Here is a 24,015-nt window from a genome sequence, read left to right on the forward strand (position 1 = left end):
TGCCTGGCCAGGGGATCCGAGACCCTCTGGAGGAACTGGGTCCACCTTAGCTCAGGATCGTGCTGGAGAGGTGTTACCCGAGTCGCGGGACCAGTGCCCGCGTCCTCGGGGTGGGGACACTGGATGCAGGACCTAAAATAGACCCATCTTCCCTGACAGCTGGGCCTCCCGGGAGGCCAGCGCGGTTCCCTGGGTCGGGAGCTAGGGCTTGACCCAGGAAACTCCGGGGAGGCTCCTTTAGGGGAGGAAGAAGGCGAGATCAGCGCTGGATTTGGGGACCGTGGCTGCGGGCGGTGAGCGCGTTCCTTGCCGTCGGGCTGAGAAGCCTGGGGCGCACAGAAAACAGGGAAAGAGCGGCGCAGAAAAGCGAGCAGAAAAGACAAGTGGAACCAAGGGAACGGAGAGGGGCCGTCGGGGAAGAGGGCTGAGGTCCAAAGAGGAGGGGAGAAGGAGAGACAGACAAGGGTCCAGACCCTGAGAGGGGTAGGAGTAGGAAGGAAAATGGAGAAAACGGAGAGAAAGAATGGAAGGAAGAGAGGATGGAAACGGGAGCGGGGACGCTGGGAGCACCTCGGAGTCCGGGAGAGGAGAAGGGTGAGCGCGGGGACCAGCTCCAGAGCCGCGCGAGGTGCAGGGAGGGGCTCTTCGCACAGTTGGGCGTGCGCCCTAGAGAGCGCTGGCTGGAAGTGGAGAAACCGCGCATCCCCTAGTTTCCCCTTAGTGATCCAGCAGGAAAAGGTTGCGAGTGTCCCTTCAACGTGCACCGGAATCAACCCAGAAGTGGGCACCAGGTTGCCGACTTGGTTAGAGGAACTGGGTAAACTAAACCAGGGATGATCCAGAAATCCCCACCTGCCGTCCTCCGCAGAGCCTTTAAATACCCGGGCCTGATTTCACCGGAGGACGCCAGGTTGGCTGTTGATGTGTATCTCTTAGTGCAAAAGGTGTATTTCTACCTGTCTCAGAGGGATCTTAGACCCTGAGAAGAGAGGAGAAGCGAAGGGTAACCTCTGCGCTGGAGGTGTAAGAAGACCTGGTCTTGCGCTTACCTCCACCGCCTCCTGGTCAGGTGCCCCATCCCCCAAGGCTGCTGGACCTGCTTTCTTTGTTATTGGTTGGGTAGTGGTGCACTTTGACACCCTTAAGGAAAGGAGGGAGTGGCCAGCCTTTCAACATGAATGGTCTGTTTCCCAAATTCCTGATTTCCTATATTCATCTTTATTCGCTCCCTAGGCAGTGCAAACATAATCATTATGACATCATTATGACTAAACTGTCTTATGCTGTAAACAGAAGATCCTACACCCAGATCACAATTTCCAGGGCCTGGGTTTGTTTCAGCTTTGGTTAAAACTTTTCCTTGACCTTAACTTTTGCTGGGAGGAGGTGTAAATTCGCCTGTGGGTTTTTTTTTTTTTTTGTCCCCATACTGCAAATAAGTCTCTGAGGAGTGGGTGAGATTGGTGGACTGTCTTATATGGAACACAAGAAACATTTGTGTGTGTGTGTGTGCACATGTGATATAGTCTCAAATTCTAACAAATGAATCTACAGAAAAATCTGTAGATTTTTAGGTAGAAGATTATAAGCACAGAGACACTGAAGAGAGTATCTGATCTAGACACTGAAGAGAGTATCTGATCTCCCCAAGTTACAGAATACCCTGGGGTGGCAAAGAGACATGACTTAGCGACTAAACAACAACAAATATGTGTTCAGAGACAGAAAGCTTTTAATGGGCTGATTTTATCACAAAACCTCCAAAAACAGGAAGACTTGGGTAAAGGGATAAATAACTTTCCAGTCTGTGGGCATAGGATCTCAGCTCTTCTGCCAGAGGATGGAGTGCTAGGTGCCCCAAAGAGGCTAGTTTCTTTTAGATTCATCATAATAATGGCTCACGCATACATATCAATTATTATATTCCCTATATGTTTCTAAGTGCTTCTTTTAACATTTGACCCTCATTTAACCCTAGCCTATTGAGCTAGATTATATTATTCTAGCTATATTATCAGAGAAGGCAATGGCACCCCACTCCAGTACTCTTGCCTGGAAAATCCCATGGACAGAGGAGCCTGGAAGGCTGCAGTCCATGGGGTCGCTAAGAGTTGGGCACAACTGAGCGACTTCACATTCACTTTTCATTTTCATGCATTGGAGAAGGAAATGGCAGCCCACTCCAGTGTTCTTGCCTGGAGAATCCCAGGGACGGGGGAGCCTGGTGGGCTGCCGTCTATGGGGTCGCACAGAGTTGGACACGACTGAAGTGACTTAGCAGCTATATTATAGATCAAGAAATGGAGATACACAGTGTGGGAGACATAGAACATTTTTGGAAGTTCTGTTTGGGCATTAATTATTCTTAAGGGTACAGAACAATCTTCTTTCGCTTTACATTTAATCATACTCAGAACTAGACAGGTTCTGGAGACCCAAGACTGACTTCTTAGTCTATTAGAGACTAATTCTATCCTAAGAAAGCCAAAAGCATGACCATGAAGCTTAAGAATTAATCTTTGTCAGACCCAGGACTGGATTTTTTTTACAAGTGGCATTTGAGAAATGCATAACTATGGTTCATTTCAGTTCAGTTCAGTTGCTCATTCATGTCTGACTCTTTGCGATTCCATGGACTGCAGCATGCCAAGCCTCCCTGGCGATCACCAACTAGCTAGCTCAAACTTATGTCCATTGTGCCAGTGATGCCATCCAACCATCTCATCCTCTGTTGTCCCCTTATCCTCCTGCCTTCAGTCTTTCCCAGCATCAGGCTCTTTTCCAGTGAGTCAGTTCTTCACATCAGGTAGCCAAAGTATTGGAGTTTCACCTTCAGCATCAGTCCTTCCAATGAATATTCAGGACTGATTTCCCTTAGGATGGACTGGTTGGACCTCCTGCAGTCCAAGAGACTCTCAAGAGTCTTCTCCAACACCACAGTTCAAAAGCATCAATTCTTCAGTGCTCAGCTTTCTTTATAGTCCAGCTCTCACATCCATACATGACTACTGGAAAAACCGTAGCTTTGACTAGATGGACCTTGCTGGCAAAGTAATGTCTCTCCTTTTTAATATGTTGTCTAGGTTGGTCATAACTTTTCTTCCAAGGAGAAAGCATCTTTTAAAAGCGTGGCTGTAGTCACCATCTGCAGTGATTTTGGAGCCCAAGAAAATAAAGTCACTGTTTCCATTATTCTCCCATCTATTTGTCATGAAGTGATGGGACTGGATGCCTTGATCTTAGTTTTTTGAATGTTGAGTTTTAAGCCAACTTTTTCACTCTCCTCTTTCATTTTTAAGAGGCTTCTCAGTTTATCAAGCTCTCAGGACAAGCATAATAAATATAGCAGCTTGTGAACTTCTGAGCTAAAGGTTTTTCTTCTTTTATATTCTCATTTTTGTTAATTTCTGCAGTGGTTTTTAGGCATATCCCCCCCGCCCCCTGCCCGCCATCCTTTGTACTGACAGTATTTTTTCTAACTATTTTTTTTGGTTTTATTTTTTTTCTTCTCATTTTTAAGTTTAATTTTTATTTTATTTTGGAGTATATGTCTCTCCATTCTTTTTCAGATTCTTTTCCTGTTTTTAAAAAACAAATCTCTGTTTTATATTTTTATTTTTTGCAAATCCAAAGCAATAATTTCTATAGAAAACAAAAGTTGAATGAAGTTTAATGATCATATATTTTAATATGTATAAGTAATATTACTATTCTAAAAATGTATAATATATAAGTAATATTAATATTCTAGAAAATTCCATGTATCACATGAAACCATCTCGCATACTACTACTACCCTGATGATGTCTTGTAGGAAGATGAGGGATAGAAGAAGGGGAGAGCCAAAAGAAAGGAAAGGAAGACTCTTCAAAGTCAGACTAAGAGTCAAGCCCTTTTTATGTGTGAATCACATTTAATATTCACACAGTACTCCACTGTATAGGTATTTGTAATTTCCATCTTACAGAGGAGGAGATTCCAGCTCAGAGAAATTAAGCAAAGAGCCAGGAATCACAGAGATAGTAAGCGACAGGGCTGGCATCAGAACTGTGGTCCCTCCTATGCCAAAGTTCCTGCTTCCTATAAAGACAGCAATAAGACGAAGACTACGAGGAGAGCAAAAACTGAAATCAAGAAGCTTAGAGAGGTGTTATACAACAGAGTGGGCTGTGAGAAATGGCAGAATGGAAAAAACAAATCACTTTCATGTGCCTGCTAATCTTCTGATCTTCTTTCCACTGTTTGTAATGACCTAATTTCATTCATTCATTCTGCAAACAATCATTGAATATCATTATCCCCCAGGGAGTGTATTAGGGAGTTTCTTTTCTCCTTGTCTCCCTAACAGCTACCAGAGTCCCAGGCAAATACTAGGTGCTCAAGAAATGTTTGTGGAGTAAAAGGATGAGTCTAGTGAAGGAAAGAATAAATAAGCAAACAGTTGTGTTAACAGCATGTGAAGGGCCAGGGAAAAAAAATCAGACTTGAGCACTCTGCCACCAAACTTGGCTTAGGAAAGGGGTCAGAGAACATTTCTAGACCAAATGATACCTCAGCTGGGTTTTGAAGCAGAAATAAAAGTCAGCCAGACAAGGAAGTGAAGGAAGTAGGGGAGGATTCTCAACAGAAACACTGGCCTAAGCAGAGAAAGGAGTTAGAGACCACTCAGGAATTTAAGAGTTCAGTGGAGATTGCTGGGAGGAGGTGAGGGTGGGGGTGGGGATGTGTGGGGAGGTGGAGGGTGGGGGAGTATATGGTCTGGGTCCTCGCATGATTTCTCTGCAAATGTCCCATAGCTCAGCCTCTCTCTTGAATGTCAGAAGTGAAATGTGCTAACAGGGAACGAAATGACCGACTATAATAAGAATTAGTGATACATTTTATTATTTTATCATTTTATTATGGCCCTATAATAGAGGACTATAACTCTTTATAATGTTAGTGTTTTAAAACCCAAGATCAGATAAGAAGACCAGACTTTGTTGTCCTGTGTATGGGAAAACCAAATTATTCTTCTTGTTCTCGGATGTTTTATTAAACTATAGGGACAATCTATATAATCAGGAAAAAGACTTCCAAGCTAATGCTTTATTATGCTTTTCTTAAAAGGTAGCTCGGAGGGCTGTGGGCTTCTCTTCTTATTTTAGTTTTTGTTGATTATTGCATTTTAACATGCTAAAGAAGAATCAGAAAATAAAAATTTTTTTTAAAAAAATGAAATGAGAAGACAGTAATACATTTCACTCTCCTGTCTCCAAAATAGATGTTTAAGCTGAGTAAAATTCTAGCTTTTGATAGTAGACTTTGAAAACTCAACTCTCAGCATCTCTTTTTTCTTTAGGGATCTTTTATACTAGTTTTTCATTGCAGATTCAGAGGTCTGCATGCCGCTTCACCATTTCCAGACTTGTAAAACACTCACTCACACTGTCATGAGGAAGGGAATTCAAAGAGTGACTGAAACCTATAAGCAATCCCAAACCTAATTTCCATTAAAAGATTAAAACCTCCACATTTTAGCATTAGATCCTTGGGTAAGTTTCTTAATCTTTCTGAGTTTCAATCTCTTTGTCTATAAAGTTTGGATCATAATAGAATCGATCTCATGATCTATTAAATGAGTTAACATGTAAAATTCTTAGACTAATGCCTAATACATAAGAAGTGTTTAATATGTGATAGCTCTTATCATTAATGTTACTCCTGCTGTCACCCAAAGCACTGTTTGAAGTGTTAACAAATGTCTATACTAAGTGTTATTTGATAACGTGTTCTCCTCGAAGTGCTGTAACTACAATGAAGAAAACAGAAGGGAGGAAATGAAAAGAGGGCTAAATAATACTCATGTGGGACAGTCCAGCCCAGAATAATGTCATTCCCTGTATGGCACTGGCGACCCTCTCCAGTACTCTTGCCTGGAAAATCCCATGGATGGAGGAGCCTGGTGGGCTGCAGTTCATGGGGTCGCTAAGAGTCAGACATGACTGAGCAACTTCCCTTTCACTTTTCACTTTCATGCGTTGGAGAAGGAAATGGCAACCCACTCCAGTGTTCTTGCCTGGAGAATCCCAGGGACGGTGGAGCCTGCTGGGCTGCCTTCTATGGGGTCGCACAGAGTCGAACACGACTGAAGAGACTTAGCAGCAGCAGCTGTATAATAGGACTGAAATGTTCCTTTATTCCCTGTTGGCTATTTGTCCCTAGCGCTCCTGATAAGTCTAGTGTGTATTCATCATTAAAATGAACATCATGTCCACTTCCCTTGTTTTCTGTCATTTTTGTCTCGTTTGGGCACTGCTGTCACCATGGTACCTCACATAGTGTCTGGTGTAAACAGACACTCATGCATGTTTATTGAATGAAGGAAGGAAGGAAGGAGGAAAACATGTTCCCTTTTTTAAAAAAAACAATATTTATTCTTCAAATAAATGCTTTTTCATCACAATATTAAAGGCCTTTACAAAATAAATCTGCATTGTGAACAGTCAATATAAATATTTTAAAATTAAAGTATTTTTTCATTGTGCTTCATTGCACATAATGAAACACACAGGTTTGAGAGTCAGGGCCTGTGGATATGAATCCTGGAGCCATCAGAACTGGCTTCCTGGATTTGGATCTTGGCTCCATCCTTCTGACTTCTCAGGTTCAAATTCTGGCTTGCTCACTTTCTACCTGAGCCACATTGAGCAAGTCACTTAACCTGACTGCTTCATTCTCTTCATCTGTAAAGTGAGTGAAACAGTTCCTATTTCAGAAGGATTTTATGAGAATTAAATGAGTTAATTTATTCAGAAGCATATTTGGCACTTTGTAAGCATTAGAGGTGTTTGTTAACAGTTAAACCCTTCATTTCCAGGTAGGTATAATAAAAGTACCTGCATTACAGAATTAATTCGATGATACTGCACAATACATATTAATAACAATAAACACCCCCAAATGTTACTGTTGCTACTGCTACTATAATTCTGTTTTATGGGGAGGAGTTGGAGCCCTGCTGGTAGCCTTTCCATTCGCGGTCCATTGAAAGTTTCATTGATTCTACCTTACATTTCCTCCCCGCTCTGTGTGTTTGTGCCGTTTTTTTTCCTTGCATCATTCGCGCCTTTTACACCGCATACTTCTCAGGACAAGGACTTTATTCTTTGTTTTGGCATAATTTTATAACACTGGGGACACTCACAGTACTATAAAAATGTTAAATGAGAAAAAGAAAAAAAGATGTAACTCACCAGGAGGCACTTTGGCCGACAGCTGATCAGGCTGCTGTTGTGTTCGCAGTGTTGGTACTTGGTGAGGGCCGCCCAGAAGCGTCTCCAGGGGCAACTGGTGGTTCTCGGGTAACGCGCAGGTCCTGCAGGCTCATGGGGAGCATGAGCTGGGTCGCTGTGCACAGGGAGGACCACAGGAGACCCCCGCCTGGGTTGCCACATCGCTCACAGTTTTGCCTGCTTTGCCATGAATACAACTTCACTAGAAAGATCAGGCTAATGAGTCAGGCAATCTTGGAGGGAGACGTAGCAAAGAACTGAAAAAGGTGAGGAGAGAGAGGCATTCTTTAAAGAGAGAGGCTACTGTGATCCTTTCTGTCTGAAGAAATGTTTCCTGCATGCTACATGGGGCTACGTGCTATGGTCTTATTTTCTGGAATTTTTCCAAAGGGGACAGAGGAATATGGTACCTGGATGCAGAATGTTCTTATAGACTAAATGACCAAACTGACATTGATTGTTGATGGGATCCAACTAAAGGGGTTTGTGCTTTCACCCCACTTTGTGCATTCCTGGAAAACAGTCAGATGGTTCACAGCTCTGCAGAAATGGAGGATGCTGTGAGAGCCCCGAGAACACAGTTCAGCACGGTTTTATTCCTTCTTGCCTTTGAAGCAGCTCTTTAGTGACAGCACACCTTTAAAACAGATCTGATACTTTTTTGGCATCGTTAGCTATGCTGTATTTATACTTGCTGTGCAGAGGAGTCCACACTGTTGGTTGATTTGTATAGTTTATTATTTTAAAACAATTATAGTTTCACAGGAAGTTGCAAAGGTAACACAGAGATTCCATGTACCTTTCAAAGCTAGTTTCCTCCAGTGGTTACCTGGGACATAATTTTTTTACAATATCAAGGCCAGGAAAGTGACATTGGTGCAATATGTGTATATAGTTTCTGTGTCATTTTATCACATGCACAGATTTGTGCAACCACCATCACAACCAAGAGACAGAGCTTCCATGCTACAGAGATGAAGAACCTTTGTAGTCACACCCTCCTCTTTCTCTCTACCCTTGGCAAACAGCTATTGCCCATCTCTTTATTTATTTATTTGTTATCATTTTGAGGATGTTACATAAATGAAATCATACTATATGGAATCTTTTGTGGGATCAATTTTTTTTCACTTGGTATAATGCTCTTGAGAGTCATTCAAGTTGTGATATCCATGTATGTATGTGTGCTAAGTCACTTCAGTTGTGTCCAACTCTTTGCAGCCCTATGGACCATATCCCAACAGCCTCCTCTGTCCATGGGATTCTCCAGGCAAGAATACTGGAGTGGGCTGCCATGTCCTCCTTCAGGGGATCTTCCTGACCCAGAGATCAAAATTGCATCTCTTTTGTTTCCTACGTTGGCTGGTGTGTTCTTTACCACTAGCGCCACCTGGGAAATGGGTTGTCGTAGTCATAGTTGGGGCCTTTCTATTGGCAAGTAGTATTCCAGTTGTTTGACTGTATTTACTGGTATATTTTTATATTTTTTCCTCTCACTTGATATACTTATTTAGAACTTTAGTTGGATTAAAGAGGTGCTGAAGGAACTTGGTGACATGAAGTGTGAAGGTAAAATTTGAATGTTTTTCTTTTAAAAATGACATTTGTATGGTAGGGCAAAAAGGTCTATGAACTACATCTCCATTTAAGATGGAGGTCATTGGAGGGATGGAAAGGAGAAAAGGAATAGGGCAGAGAAAGTATGTCTTTAGACAATAAGTTATAAAATCTAGAATCTGTCAAAATTTCCACGCCCATTTAATAATCTATTCTGTGATTTTACGTTTAGTTTAGATAACTCCAATTTCTTGAAACTAACGAAAACAAAGCCTCTGTAGTAGGAAATCCCCTGCCAGTTTATGCTCAGTCACATAGCTGATAACTCAGGGACAGACACATGACTGGAAATGCCAGCAAATGGCACTTTAGTTTGACAGGGTCACTGAGAGTCAAAATAGCATCTTTGGCCCCAGGGCAACTATCAAGGGTCCAGAGACAGTCAGTGTTACCTTACTCTGGCTTTTCATCCCACCGGCCAACATCCCCTAGAGGTCACTTAAGTGTTAAGAGAGGATGTTACCTCTCACCTGAATGCCCACAAACCTGGACGCTGGTGGCTGTAATGACTAAGGGAGCGCATCACTTCTATAGGACTGGAAGAGGTAAGCTTGGCCCCCCCATCAGTCAACACCTAATTAGGCAACTTCCCACCCCAATACTACCATGCCTCCAAGCAGAGGAAAGAATGAAATATCCACTACTATCTGAAAGTGTATACTCCTTTAAGTAAATTTTTAGAATTTCACATTTTGGGCTTTCTGAGTCAGAACAATTCACAAAATAATACTATCAGTCAGGAACCCTGACTAGAACCAAGTTTAACTGAAGGCATTGTCCACTAAATCTCCATTTTAATGCTTTATGTTACCAGAAAAATATTTCTTATCCCACATCCTCTGCTTGAGGATGGAAGGTAGATATAGGATGCTGGTTCCAAAACCTAAAACATAGAAAGGACCAGGAATGTCATAGCTAAAATCACTTGTAACTTCTTTGATAGGCAAATCTGGTTTTTTGAATCTTTAAAAATGAAATATGATTGTTTTACTGTCTTTATGACTTATTTTATTTTGTATAAATGTTACATATCCCATATTGATTTACAGGCTGTTCTTCTGGGTCACATCTCCTGTGTTTGGACCACATGGTCACACAGTATGTGGTAGGGCAGTTAACTCAACCCTGTAATCTTGAAGGAGCCAACACTTGGCTGTCAATGGGAAGACTGAACAAAAGGCCCACTGAATTTAGTTTACCTTTCTTATATTAATGCTGTTTACTTATATGACTAATGATGACAGTCATTGGTGGAGCAGACACAAAAATATAAGCACATACGTAAACTGTGGTTCCCAGCACTGTAGTGATTTTTTTAAGGGGTGATGGGGAGGTTGTTTTTGAATTTTTGTTCTTTAAAGAAAAGAAGTAGAGCTTTTCTGAAAGAAAAATAAAATATAAATACTGCACGTATTATATTAATGTACATAGAAATCAAGTACTAGCTGTACAGTTACTTTCAAACAATGTTGTAACACTATAGCAGTATCCACACTTTGAAAAATGAAACAGAATCCAGTGCTTTACATTATTTTTTGTACCAGGATTACAGAATGTTCAAACTCCTTAACTGGTGGTCAAGGCCAACCTCAGACAGAACACGAACACGAACATGTTCGAACTCTGCATGAACATTCCATTTGAGATAAAATAGACTGTAGTCGTTTTGGTATTTCTGGGCCCAAACTTCTGAAACCATTACTCCTGCCTGGAACCCCTCTCACCTCGGAAGCCACACCATTTTTCCTCCATGACACCTGCTCTATTTGCCCCAACTCTCTTGCTGAGCCCTTCAGTTTAGTTCCATTAGTTGGTGACAGGGACCCTATAGTGTCCAACGTGGAGTAGGTACTCCATGGACACTGAACTGGATTCTGCAGTCAGACGTGGGGATATGCGTGTCCTGCTCAGCCAGTCCTTCACCAGCTTTGGTCTTTGGATAAGCTACTCCATCTTTTTGATCATCAGTTGCCCCACTTGAAAAATGGGGAGATAATATGGCATCATCAACTCAGTGAACATAAATGGGAGGAAACTCCAGGAGAGAGCGAAGGACAGGGAAGCCTGGCGTGGTGCAATCCACAGGGTCACAAAGAGTCGGGAATGACTTAACGACTGAACAAGAACAAAGGTTAGGGTATTACTGACTTGATACAAGTGCCTGGCATAATATTGGGCTGTCATGAATATGTTTATTACTAGTGAGAACTTAAATAAAAGAGATTTCAGACTTTACAGAATTAACAGGTGATAATGATGTGAGTGGAGAATGAAGAAAACTTGATTGTTTAGACTTCTCTGAATCTTTCAACCTTAATTGATATCACAAGGAGGAACAGAGTCAGCAAAGAAGAGAGAGTCTCCAGCTGCCCACCCACTGAGACTGGATACAAACAAATGGAAACAGAATGATTCTTCCCTCCTTAAATCTATGGAAATATGTGCGGCTTGGCACAGATTTTAGTTTTAGTAAGAGATAATCAAGTGATGGATGAATTTTTATAAAGAAGGGAATAAATCCTAGATATTAGCTACAAAGAGTAATTAAAATAGTCTCATGATGAATCATCTATCTTGAAGCTATTCACAAACACAACCTGTAGCCTCAGACAAGTGAAAATTTCCATGAATTAACTGGTTATTCGAGCTACATAATACCAAATTATTAGAGTTCTAATGATTCCCTACAAATTGGTTGAGATTTTACTGAAGCATGGCTTCAATCAAATCAAGGGCATAACTATTAGCTCTTTTTCTGGTTACACTTATGTCTAAACAAACTCCTTCTGTGTTTTGAATTACAGACCTAAAAAGGCTGTGTTTAGACCATAGCATTCAATTACAGACAGAACAGCCATACTTTAAATAAATAGCAAAATATACTGAGTCTGGAATAAAGGGTCCCAGACAAATTCTGACTTTTTCCTATTTGGGGCCACACCTTAAATAATTACTCTTTTATTAAGTGGTTGGAACTCTATTGGAACAACTCTAGAGTTGTTTCAGAATAACAACCTCTTCTAAAGGAGTTCTCAATATTAGGTGAAGTGCACACATGCACATGGATCTGTACGAATTTCACAGTCACAGAGGAAGAACATTTGCTCAAAAGTCTCCTTTGTCTAACTAAGGATACGGAAAAGCTCTGTTAAATGACTGAGGAATACAGTGTTCTTATTAAGGGGAAATTGTACCTGCTACGGATTGCTGATTTTCAAAGAATTAGAACATAGCAAGATTCATTTTAAAATCACAGTCTTATCAAATGCAATTTAATCTTTCAATGTTTCAGAGTTCCCTGGGCTCACCATCATGAAATTCATCTGTAATGGCCAAATTCAAAGGTGCCAGTTAATAGAAATTTCTGGTTGGTTGAAGAACTTAATAGTGTCTTCTTTCTGCTTTTAAACTTCTGGGAGAAATATCAAGGAAAATACATATAGTAGTTCTGAACTAGGAAACTTAACCATGTTTAATATGGAAATCACTAACATTTTTCAAAGGAAAGAATGATATTTTGTAACTCTGTCTTCATCTAACTTCAACAATTGTTAATACTTGTCTGTTGCATTTCACCTTTACCCAAACCTTTCCTCCCTGCTACCCCTACCATAATCATTATCAGATTATTTCTAAGCAGATCCCAGTCATCATACCATTTGGTCCATACATGATTCAGGATGTATCTCAAAAAGATAAGAAGTCTTTAAAAATAAAATGTCATCACACCTTAAGTAAACCAATGTTTCCTTAATATTATCAAATATTCAGGCAGTGTTCAAATACCTGATTCTCTTTTTTGTTTTACCCTTACTGTGTTTGAATCAGAATGAAACAGGTGAACACACTCATTGGTTGATATTTCTCCTAAGTCTGTTTTAACCCAGAGGTTCAACCACACTTTATCTCTCTCTCTTTTTTTAACCTCATATAATTTATTTGATGATAAACCCCAATCATATGTCTGATAGAATTTTCAATATTCTGAATTTTGTTAATGTATACAACCTTAAAAACGTCACCCTAAAACTCTAATCTTCTGCCTTCTTCAATCTAACTCTTGTAAATCGCCTCTATTTTAAAGAAAAATTGCACTTTGTTGTCATTTCTTTGCCTGTTTCCTTGAGGGTCCTGTCCTGCCACCTACATTTTGTGCTGCCGCTGCTGCTAAGTCACTTCAGTCGTGTCCGACTCTGTGTGACCCCATAGATGGCAGCCCAGCAGGCTCCCCCGTCCCTGGGATACTACAGGCAAGAACACTGGAGCGGGTTGCCATTTCCTTCTCCAATGTATGAAAGTGAAAAGTGAAAGTGAAGTCACTCACTTGTGTCCGACCCTCAGCGACCCCATGGATTGCTGCCTTCCGGGCTCCTCCGTCCATGGGGTTTTCCAGGCAAGAGTACTGGAGTGGGGTGCCATCGCCTTCTCCAACATTTTGTGCAGTTTTGCACAAATATCCTTCCCCACAGTATCCGTAATTTACTGAACATTTCTTCCAGATAGAATCTGGCCAACCTGGAGTGCCCTTTCAGTATGGTTTCAAAATGTGTATTGATCTACTAACCCAGGTGCTTACTCAACTTTCTCTAAGATTGCAAGACATCACCAGTAACTAGTAGGGGTTGTTTTGATTTTAAAAGCTCTGCTATGTGACTACATTTTTAGAAGTGTACTTTTCTATTACTGATATACAAAGATATATTTACTTGGAAGTCAACATATTTGGGATTTGCCTTAAAATAATGGAGTGGTTGTTTACACGTAATGAGATTAACCATGGCTGATAATTGTTGAAGCCGATAGTGCATATGTAAGGTTTCTGCATATTATTCCACCAACATTTGTATAACTTTGAAATATTCCCAAATAAGAAATAAAAATGAAATACAGTATATAAGCTAAGTTATGTAATGAAACATTCTATTTTGGTAAACTTTATTGCCAAGGACACTTAAAAAATCGTCTAGACCTACAGGGGTAGGACGGGGGTATAGGTTCAAAAGGGGGAATATATAAATATACTTATGGCTGATTCACATAAATATACTTATGACTGATTCACATTGTCACACAGAAGGAAACAGCACAGCATTGTAAAGCAGTTATCCTCCAATTTAAAAACATCATGTCTAAGGAACAATGCACTTTGGTTTGTCTAAAAACAAGTTAGCTTTCAAGTGAAAAAATCAATATTAAATAATATTTAAATAAAATGGAGAAATGGGGTTGGAGCGATTGAAAATGTGACTCGTGCAGAGGTGATTCATTGGTTTTGCGATTTGACTAAACTGCTTTCTTTAACACTCTAGTGTGGCAGAACCCATCAACATGCCCCTATAGTCTACCAATAGTTGACAAAAGACTCCCCGAAGAGGAATGACCCAAACCCTTTGATTATCCCTTAAGAGAAGATGCTCAGATGGATTATGACAGTCATACTTATAAGCTTTCCCTGCTATTATGCCAGACGAGAATTCAGGTTTTATTTTCCAAGGTGAAGGTCAAAAGCAAAACTTTCCCAAAACCTATCAACGTTTAACTTTAGTTTGATTTCCCTTTGTTCTATTTGTTGAAAAGGTAAGAGAATTAACGCCTTATGCTTACATTAGCCATATATACTAGAAAATACTTTTCAAAGGACATTTAGCTTCTATTCATAGGAAGTTTCCATTATCTCATTAAGTAATTTTGTTGTTTAGTCGCTAAGTCATGTCTGACTCTTTTTGACCCCATGGGCTATAACCCTCTAGGCTCCTCAGTCCATTGGATTTCTCAGGCAAGAAAACTGTAGTGATTGCCATTTCCCACTCCAGGGGATTTTCCAGACTCAGGGATCAAACCTGCATCTCCTGCACTGGCAGACAGATTCTTTACTACTGAGCCACCAGGGTAAATTTAATTTTTGTTAAAATCTGCTATGCAACAGCAAAATTTACAATTCTAGGGACATTTTCATGGGCAAAAGGTGAGAAGTTGGAATTTAACTGTATTTATCATCATCAATTTAAAATATGTAATAATATCATTGGTGATATTTTTACTTATATGAGTATAAAAGTATTTTGTGGATTCACTCAGGCTTGGCCCTAATCCTGTAAAACATATCTCCCCTTAAGATATTGAATTATGCAACCTGGAATTCTCCTCTCATGGACGTTTCAGAAGTTTAATGCTCTCAGCTGGTGAGAGGTTATTCTATAACCAGATTCCTCAATCCCTCTGAGCTATTGCTTTCTACCTACTTAATTTTTAAGAATTTTGATCAGAATTGAAATAAAAAGCTAACTTGTGTCTCTTTGTAATTATTTCAATAAAACTAATATAGGTTTATGTCCTCAGTTTCTAGATTTATTGTTTTATTAAAAAATTAGAAAAATGATTCAATAACCTATGTAAATACATTTTTTTAAATTCCTTTTTTCTCTACCAAAATTAAGTGAGAAAAATAGATGGAGGCAACCCACTTTTGAATAGGGAAAACATGGAAATAGTCAAATGTGTTGGGCTTCAAATTTCATGGGATTTAAGCCAACAAATATACCAAATATTGAGGCCAAAGAAAGACCCAGTCACCTGCTCACCTGACAATAAAGCACAAATCACTTTTTCAGCATAAAAAGAGAAGGAATGTTTTTTACTTTTTCTTTAAAAAGATATAGAGTGGGTTTTTTCAGGTTCTACAATGTTCACTTTTAACAAATAAACTTGAAAACAAAATGTCAAATGTCATGGAAAATAAAAATAAGGCATTATATTTACAAATCATGTATTTTTTGTAAAATGATGGCCATTAACTCAAATTCTTGCACTGCTGTGTCTGTCTTCTTTGCCAGATTCACTGTTATATATCCAAATACACCACAACTTTCAGATTTCTTTAAAAAAAATAATAGTGGTAGCAATAATAGGTACTTAGAAATAGTCTAAGTATTTAAAAATATTCTTAAGGTTCCATATAAAAATGTTATTTCTACACACATTTCCATTTTGCAGGATATCTAATCTGTACTTGGACAACTAGCATATTTTTGTATGTTTCTTTAAGAAAAAAAAAAAGGTTCTCCTTATCTTAGAAACACATATAGGCTTTGTGTTGCAATGGTTGCTATGGCAAATTTGTATATTTTAATAAATACCAGACCAGAGTAAACAGACATCACAGCAGGCAGAGGTAGCTGGAAGCATCGAGAGCATGTCAGTATTTCTGTTATGAATATATATGTTTTCAGGTTTTCCTATGTTTGAAATGTTAACTCCAAGGCAAGTTAACACAAGGCAATGAATGCTAATGCTTAAAAGGCTGACTGTTATTTTTAATTAATTAATTTAATTGGAGGCTAATTACTTTACAGTATTGTGGTAGTTTTTGCCATATATTGACATGAATCAGCCATGGGTGTACATGAGTCCCCCATCCTGTACCCCCCTCCCACCTCCATCCCCATCCCATCCCTCAGAGTCATCCCAGTGCACCAGCCCTGAGTGCCCTGTCTCATGCGTCGAACCTGGACTGGTGATCTGTTTCACATATGGTAATATACATGTTTCAATGCTATTCTGTTAGAGAAGCCCACAAAAGGAAGTTATTTCTCCTGGGGATCTGTGAATATTGCAAATAACAAAAGTTTGGAGGCTATTCCTGGAATGTTTGCTAGTAGGCCGAGGAATTAAATTTGCCACCTGGTTTTCAGCCAAGAATACAGAATGAAATGTTTATGGAGGAGCCTGGTGGGCTACAGTCTGTGGGGTCGCAAAGAGTCGGACACGACTGAGCGACTTTACTTAGTACATGATAATCGCTCTTCTGAGTCAAAAATAATCTACTGTTTAAGAGGGTTCTCATAAAAACATTAAATTCCTAGGCTACTTCATATGGTTCATGTATTTAAAAATATACAACCAACAGCAACAACTAATATTTGTTTACTTCTATACAGGTGGCACTAGTGGTAAAGAATCTGCCTCCAAATGCAGGACATATAAGAGGCTGAGGGTTCAGTCTCTGGGTTGGGAAGATCCCCTGGAGGAGGGCGTGGCAACCCACTCCAATATTCTTGCCTGGAAAATCCAATGGGCAGAGGAACCTGGCAGGCTATGGTCCATAGGGTCGCAAAAAGTCAACATGACTGAAGTGACTTAGCACAGCACAGTACATATCTGTATCTATATTGCTACATCCTAAGCTCTGTTCTAAATTCTGTACGTGAATGATCCCACTTGTGGAAAAGTAAATAACAAATGCCTATGCCTTCTTTAATAAGTTACTGTGTTCAGTTCAGTTCAGTTGCTCAGTTGTGTCCGATTCTTTGCGAACCACATGAACCACAGCACACCAGGCCTCCCTGTCCATCACCAACCCCCAGAGTCCACCCAAACCCATGTCCATCAAGTAGGTGATGCCATCCAACCATCTCATCCTCTGTGGTCCCCTTCTCCTCCTGCCCTCAATCTTTCCCAGCATCAGGGTCTTTTCAAATGAGTCAGCTCTTCGCATCAGGTGACCAAAATATTGGAGTTTCAGCTTCAACATCAGTTCTTCAGAAGAACACCCAAAGTTACTGTGTTCCATGCAAAAATAAGAACAAAAAAAAAGGAAAAAGCAATATAATAGAAAACAAAATGTCTTAATTTACCAGTCTATTCAAGATACAAAACAAAGACCATTTCCATTTGATCCATAGAGCTATACATAGAGATCGAGATAGGTGCTTTTTAACTTTTTATAAATAGAATCTCTGAAAAGTTATTCCACCCCCTCATCCCTGCCCCCCCCCCCCAAATCTGCTTTGAAAGAAAATAGTTTCTTAAGCATTTGTGGTGGAAACTCAGGAGGCCATATGACCACACCTGTTTCTACACTTTGAAAATGACTTGTATATACGCCTAGACATTCCTCATGGGTAGGTCTAAACTTGGTGACAATGCATATGGAAACTGAACACTTTTATTTGCTAAAATCCTAGAAAAAAAATAAACAGAGTCTCACATTTTTCATTCTAGCTGGAGTGAGACGACATCTAAACATGTGTTTCATCTCTTTGCCTCATACTTCTAAATCCTAATATTAGTGCGGTAAACACTATCTATACCAGATATAAAAGAAATATGTAAGCTGTATTTCCTATGACAAAAACATGACCAAAAACACTGAGAAAAGTCTTTGGGGGATATTTTCAACAACTCACTGAAGTCTCATTTTTTCCTGTTTCATATTGTAGTTCTTGCTCCTGTTGATGCTTTTCATAATCGGGCATGGGAGTGATAAAAATCTTGTTTGCTTAACAATTGCCCCAGGAAAACCAGTCTACGTGGTGACACATTGGACAATGAGCCATACAACAGACTACTTATTGTTATCCTACCACCAAATGGGCAGATTTAAAAAACAACTAAATTTATCTTCTGAAAATTAAACAGCATTGTTGAGACCATGAGTCTTAGTAGTCTAGATAAGTATTAAGTCTCGAGACATTATTGATATAATAAATATACTGCAACATTATTCTGTTTAGGAGAAAGACAGGGCTTGATGTCAGTACGAGTACACTCATGTGACAACAGCTCATTATGTCAGCAACTGGAAGATCAACTGTTTGAAAGAGGAAAAGATGGAAAGAAAGTAAAATATCAGGATGAATAACACCAACTTTTACCAGCATTGTGTTTATTCCCATTTCTACCCGTACCACCTAGGAAAAAATGGCCTGTTTCCCAAAAAGCATAAGAATGTTTGATAAGAATACTAAAGATTTTTAATGTTGTTTTTTGTTTCTATAAAGCTTTCTGTTTGAAAACACCTGCATATATGTTTCCTTATCTCTAAATTTCTGAGAATAAATTGACCTGGAGGTAATAAAAAATAAAAAATTTGACGTGCTAGTCATTTAAACTTCAACTCAAATTCTAAGCAGTCTTATACAAGTTAACTGGAAATTAGTGAGAAGTAGCATATGTGCATGCTTATAAGACTTCCCTGCATTTAAGAGATAAGGAAATGGAAGTTGTGGGGTCCTTCTTTGATCAAGAAGCTGCCTCAAAGAGAGCCAGGCATCCATTCATGTTGCCAGCTTATCCAGACACTGATTCATAATGATTAAAAAGGTCTTACCTTTGAATCAACTGGTTCTGATTAGACAAACCTATGTGGGTGGACAATTTGAGAATTAGTACAAGAAGGCCAGCAATCTCTAATCCCATAGTGTAAGCAAAAGGTCAGTCATTTATTGTGGCATCTGAAACATGTGTCTTGGTACATTTTGGGGTCTTTGTGTTTTGTCAATCTTATAGGAAAAAAAAATCCAAAGCAAGCCAAATCAAATCTCCCTAGATCTACCAGCACATTTGCGTGTTTAAACACTGTGTCTTGAGGACACATTCAGAGGTAAATATGTACCGTGTACTGTTCAGCTTCACAGGTTGGTTAATGTTAAACAAAAACATGTATTGCAAATGGTATCTTATTATGAGGTTGCTTTCTGAGATTCCACGGGTCAGGGTCAAAACCTGCCGTTTTCTAGCTTTTCAACAGCACTAATCAATAGTTTAACAGATGAAATAATACTCTAATGAACAGTGACAATACACTTCCAAACCAAAAGGTGCTGAAACCAATTTAATTCTACGAATGATTTTGCTAATGTCACATTGCCCTTATAATCAAACAGCCACAAAAATACTTTTTATCTCTATAATGCTTAAATATCCATTATCTCATTTCATCCTCACAGTCATAATGGTTCTTATTAGGCACAATTTTAAAGTCTGAGTTCTAGAATATCTAAATTCATTTATCTACTTTTCAACAAAGAAAATAAGTACCACATTAGCTTTCGAAGTTAGAGACAATTCCTTAAGCATACACATATAACATATACATAATATTTATTATGTGTCAGAAACCCTTCTAAATGTTCTACAAATAGGGACTTAGTTAATCTCCACAACAGCAGGGGGAGGGAGGCATTATTATCTCCTTTTTACAAAAGAGGAAACTGAGACATGGAGATAAAAAAACAGCTTGCCCAAAGTCAGACGATCATGAAGTGACAAGAGGCAGATTTAAGTTTAGGCAGTCAAAGTCCAGGACCTGTACTAGATTCAACTACACTAAATGAGACGCAGTGTCTGCTCCTAAGGACTTCAAAGTCTAGAAGCTACTGTAGACAAATATACTAAGAGAGCATGTTGGCATGGTAGCAACGCTTTTAGAAAGCAGAGACAGCACAGCGAGGGAGGGATTAACTCTGCTTTGTAAAGTCCTTCAACTAGTAGGCAGCAGGATAGGGTTTAGATCTGAATCCTTGAATTTGGACTCCAGAGTCAGTGTGCTCTCCATTTCATAGGGCAACTCCATGTTTGGTAGAAGACTTGGGAATTACAGTGAGAAAACAACAACGCACTTATAGTGCCCTAGCATATGAACCAAAGGACAAAAGCTAAGTTTGTTTAAAAAGGGGAAAAATGCACTGTGAATCCTAATAGATATAAATGTAAATGTAGATACAGATCTTTTGTATATATAATGTAGAATATATAATTTAAAAGATATATATAGATAAACAATTTAAAAGATATATACAGATAGCCACAGAACTCTTGTATATCTCAACCCAACTGTAAAGCTCTCCAGTCATTTTTGTGACTTGGGGTTTGTCAGAAAAAACAGCCAGATGTTTAGAAGTAGAAGGAGAGACTAAAGACAGGGAAACACTTATGGGTTCAGTGTTTACACCCTAATTGAGTGATTGCTAATTGACTGATAGAAAACAGGAAAAAGAAAGAAAAAAAAAAGATTAAAGACAATTCATTCTGTTATTCACCTTTTAGCTTGCTAAAATTTTGATGAGTTATTTAAATCTAAATATTTAAGATAGGAAGTTTATGTCAACGATCAGAACTTTACGTCCAAAGAGTCTCTAGTGGAAAACCACTTTGCTATTTCTTTGACAGTTATATAAATATAGTTACCAACTATTTACATTTCTAAGTTTTGTGGTTCAAACAGTGGCAAAAGGGACTCTATGGGAAGAAAAAAATAACTGTTTTGCCAATATGAACTATAGTCATGTTTATAAGTGTTTTTCCATCGCACAGTAGATCCTCAATAGATGAATGGGTGAATTTCATTTACTTCTTCCGGTGGTGTTGTCACCTCAGGAATTATATACTCTTTGTAAATGAGAAAACGAAGGCCCACAGAGTTTACTGAGTTGATAGTTCCACAGCTAGTAAATGATGGACTTAGACCTGGACCCCAGATCTTTAGAATCAAGTGCAATGGAAAGTGTTAGCATAACGAAAGAGAGAGACCTTGTTTAGCCATTCAAATTCTTTGGGTGTCAAAGATTAGAAGGGATGAATAGAGACAGTTTCAAGACAGAAAATGTGAACTCCTCTGAGGCTTCCTCTGAAAAAGCTGTTAAAAGTCATAAGTTTCAAAGGAAATGTCATCAGTCTTTTAAAACTGGAAAAAGGCCACAAGCAAAATTATTTGCCTTACCATGATTGTCTTATGTGCATGTAAAAATCAGATCACCCATCATTAAAAAGCAAGTATCAGTCTTCCAATTGTTATTTATTACACTATACTAGATAATATAAAAATAGAATTAGAGACTGTAGACACTTGAAAGTTAGGACATTAATATTACTAAGTATATTACTCATATATAATTTACTTGGTTATCAATCCTCACTTAGATGTATTTTTAAAATAATTAAGGAAAGTTTACTAGGACAGTACACAAACACATTAATAATACTTTCCTGCTGTTTTAATATTTAAAAAATGGTAGGAATTCTTTTTGACCAATACAATTTGCTGTAATTTTATCCATATTAAAAAGTTTATGTCTACTTTCTAGCCATCTTTGATACAAAATTCTCTCTGTTTTGATAGCTTTAGAAAATGTACCATCTTTACCATGACTGACCTACATTTTTTGCAATTAAATTAATAAAAACTTTGAAAAAGGAAAAAAGAGAGAAGTTTAAATACGTTGAACCTTAGATACAACTTAAAATATAATCTTCAAATATCTAGGAATAACTAAAGAAAGGGTCAAGATTTCTATAGTTAAAAATTCAGTTCCTGTAAGTCTTATAATTACGATAGTTATGTGAGAGGTGGGCCATAAAGAAGGCAGAGCACTGAAGAATTGATGCTTTTGTACTGTGGTGTTGGAGAAGATCCTTGAGAGTCTCTTGAACTGCAAGGAGGTCAAACCAGTCAATCTTAAAGGAAATCAACCCTGAATATTCATTGGAAGGACTGATGCTGAAGCAGAATCTCCAGTTATTTGGCCACCTGATGAGAAGAAATGACTCATTTGAAAAGACCCTGAAGCTGGGAAAGATTGAAGGCAGGAGGAGAAGGGGACAACAGAGGATGAGATGGTTGGATAGCATCACTGATTCAGTGGACATGAACTTGGACAAACTCCAGGAGATGGTGAGGGACAGAGAAGCCCCGGATACAACTTGGTAACTCAACAACAAATCATATATTTACATCATTTTAAGCAAAATACCTCATGAACGTGAATTTTTCTGTTCTTAGGAAAATTATAATACAACAACCCTGATGGTGCAAACACAAAGCAGTGACCCCAGCTCACCTAAACACAATGCAGGAAAGTCTTTGACTGTGTGGCTCACAATAAACTGTGGAAAACTCTGAAAGAGATGGAAACACCAGACCACCTAACCTGCCTCCTGAGAAATCTGTATGCAGGCCAGGAAGCAACAGTTAGAACTGGACATGGACCAACAGACTGGTTCCAGATAGGAAAAGGAGTACGTCAAGGTTGTATATTGTCACCCTACTTATTTAACTTATATGCAGAGTACATCATGAGAAACGCTGGACTGGAAGAAGCACAAGCTGGAATCAAGATTGCCAAGAGAAATATCAATAACCTCAGATATGCAGATGACACCACCCTTATGGCAGAAAGTGAAGAGGAACCAAAAAGCCTCTTGATAAAAGTAAAAGAGGAGAGTGAAAAAGTTGGCTTAAGCCCAACATTCAGAAAACAAAGATCATGGCATCTGGTCTCATCACTCCATGGGAAATAGATGGAGAAACAGTGGAAACAGTGTCAGACTTTATTTTTTGGGGCTCCCAAATCACTGCAGATGGTGATTGCAGCCATGAAATTAAAAGACGCTTACTCCTTGGAAGAAAAGTTATGACCAACCTAGATAGCATATTGAAAAGCAGAGACATTACTTTGCCGACTAAGGTCCGTCTAGTTAAGGCTATGGTTTTTCCAGTAGTCATGTATGGATGTGAGAGTTGGATTGTGAAGAAGGCTGAGCGCTGAAGAATTGATGCTTTTGAAGTGTGGTGTTGGAGAAGACTCTTGAGAGTCCCTTGGACTGCAAGGAGATCCAACCAGTCCATTCTAAAGGAGATCAGCCCTGGGATTTCTTTGGAAGGAATGATGCTAAAGCTGAAACTCCAGTACTTTGGCCACCTCATGCAAAGAGTTGACTCACTGGAAAAGACTTTGATCCTGGGAAGGATTGGGGCCAGGAGGAAAAGGGGACGACAGAGGATGAGATGGCTGGATGGCATCACTGACTCAATGGACGTGAGTCTGAGTGAACTCCGGGAGGTGGTGATGGACAGGGAGGCCTGGTGTGCTGCGATTCATGGGGTCGCAAAGAGTCGGACATGACTGAGCGACTGAACTGAACCCTGTTGGTTATTACTGTTTGCAGTAGCCTTAAACTATCACCATTCCTGAAAAAGCACATTTTCTTCACATATCTGAAATTGTGAACTCTATGTGGCATTGCTGGACCAGTCTGTTTAAATGAACTCATCTGAACTGAACAGAATAGAGAAAAAACAAGGAGCCCTAAACCCTTGTGATCCCACCAGTGACTTTGCCAGTCAAGTTTTTTTTAACATTCCAGGAACACCAGACAGCGGGGAGCTGCTTCCTGCCTTCTTGCTTTTTCCTGTGCTGCCTCTCTACCTGCAGTCTGCTCCCCACGCCATTGATCCTAGCCAGCTCCTGTTTATTCTTTCAGTCTAAGCCCAGCTTCACCTCTCCGATAAGTCTTCTCTGTCCTTTTCAAGCTGAGTTGGGTGCTGCACTTCTCTGACCCCCGCTCC

At 39.3% G+C, this 24,015-nt stretch overlaps 1 protein-coding gene across 1 annotated transcript in view; it reads left to right on the plus strand.

The window, feature by feature from the left end:
- The window catches only part of SLC38A4 (solute carrier family 38 member 4), a 78,852-nt gene that overhangs the window by 577 nt on the left and 54,260 nt on the right, over window positions 1-24,015 (plus strand). The gene's annotated exons all lie outside the window — the stretch shown is intronic.

The sequence above is a fragment of the Capra hircus genome, chromosome 5, assembly GCF_001704415.2.
Source record: "Capra hircus breed San Clemente chromosome 5, ASM170441v1, whole genome shotgun sequence".
In the NCBI taxonomy this organism is placed as follows: Eukaryota; Metazoa; Chordata; class Mammalia; order Artiodactyla; family Bovidae; genus Capra; species Capra hircus.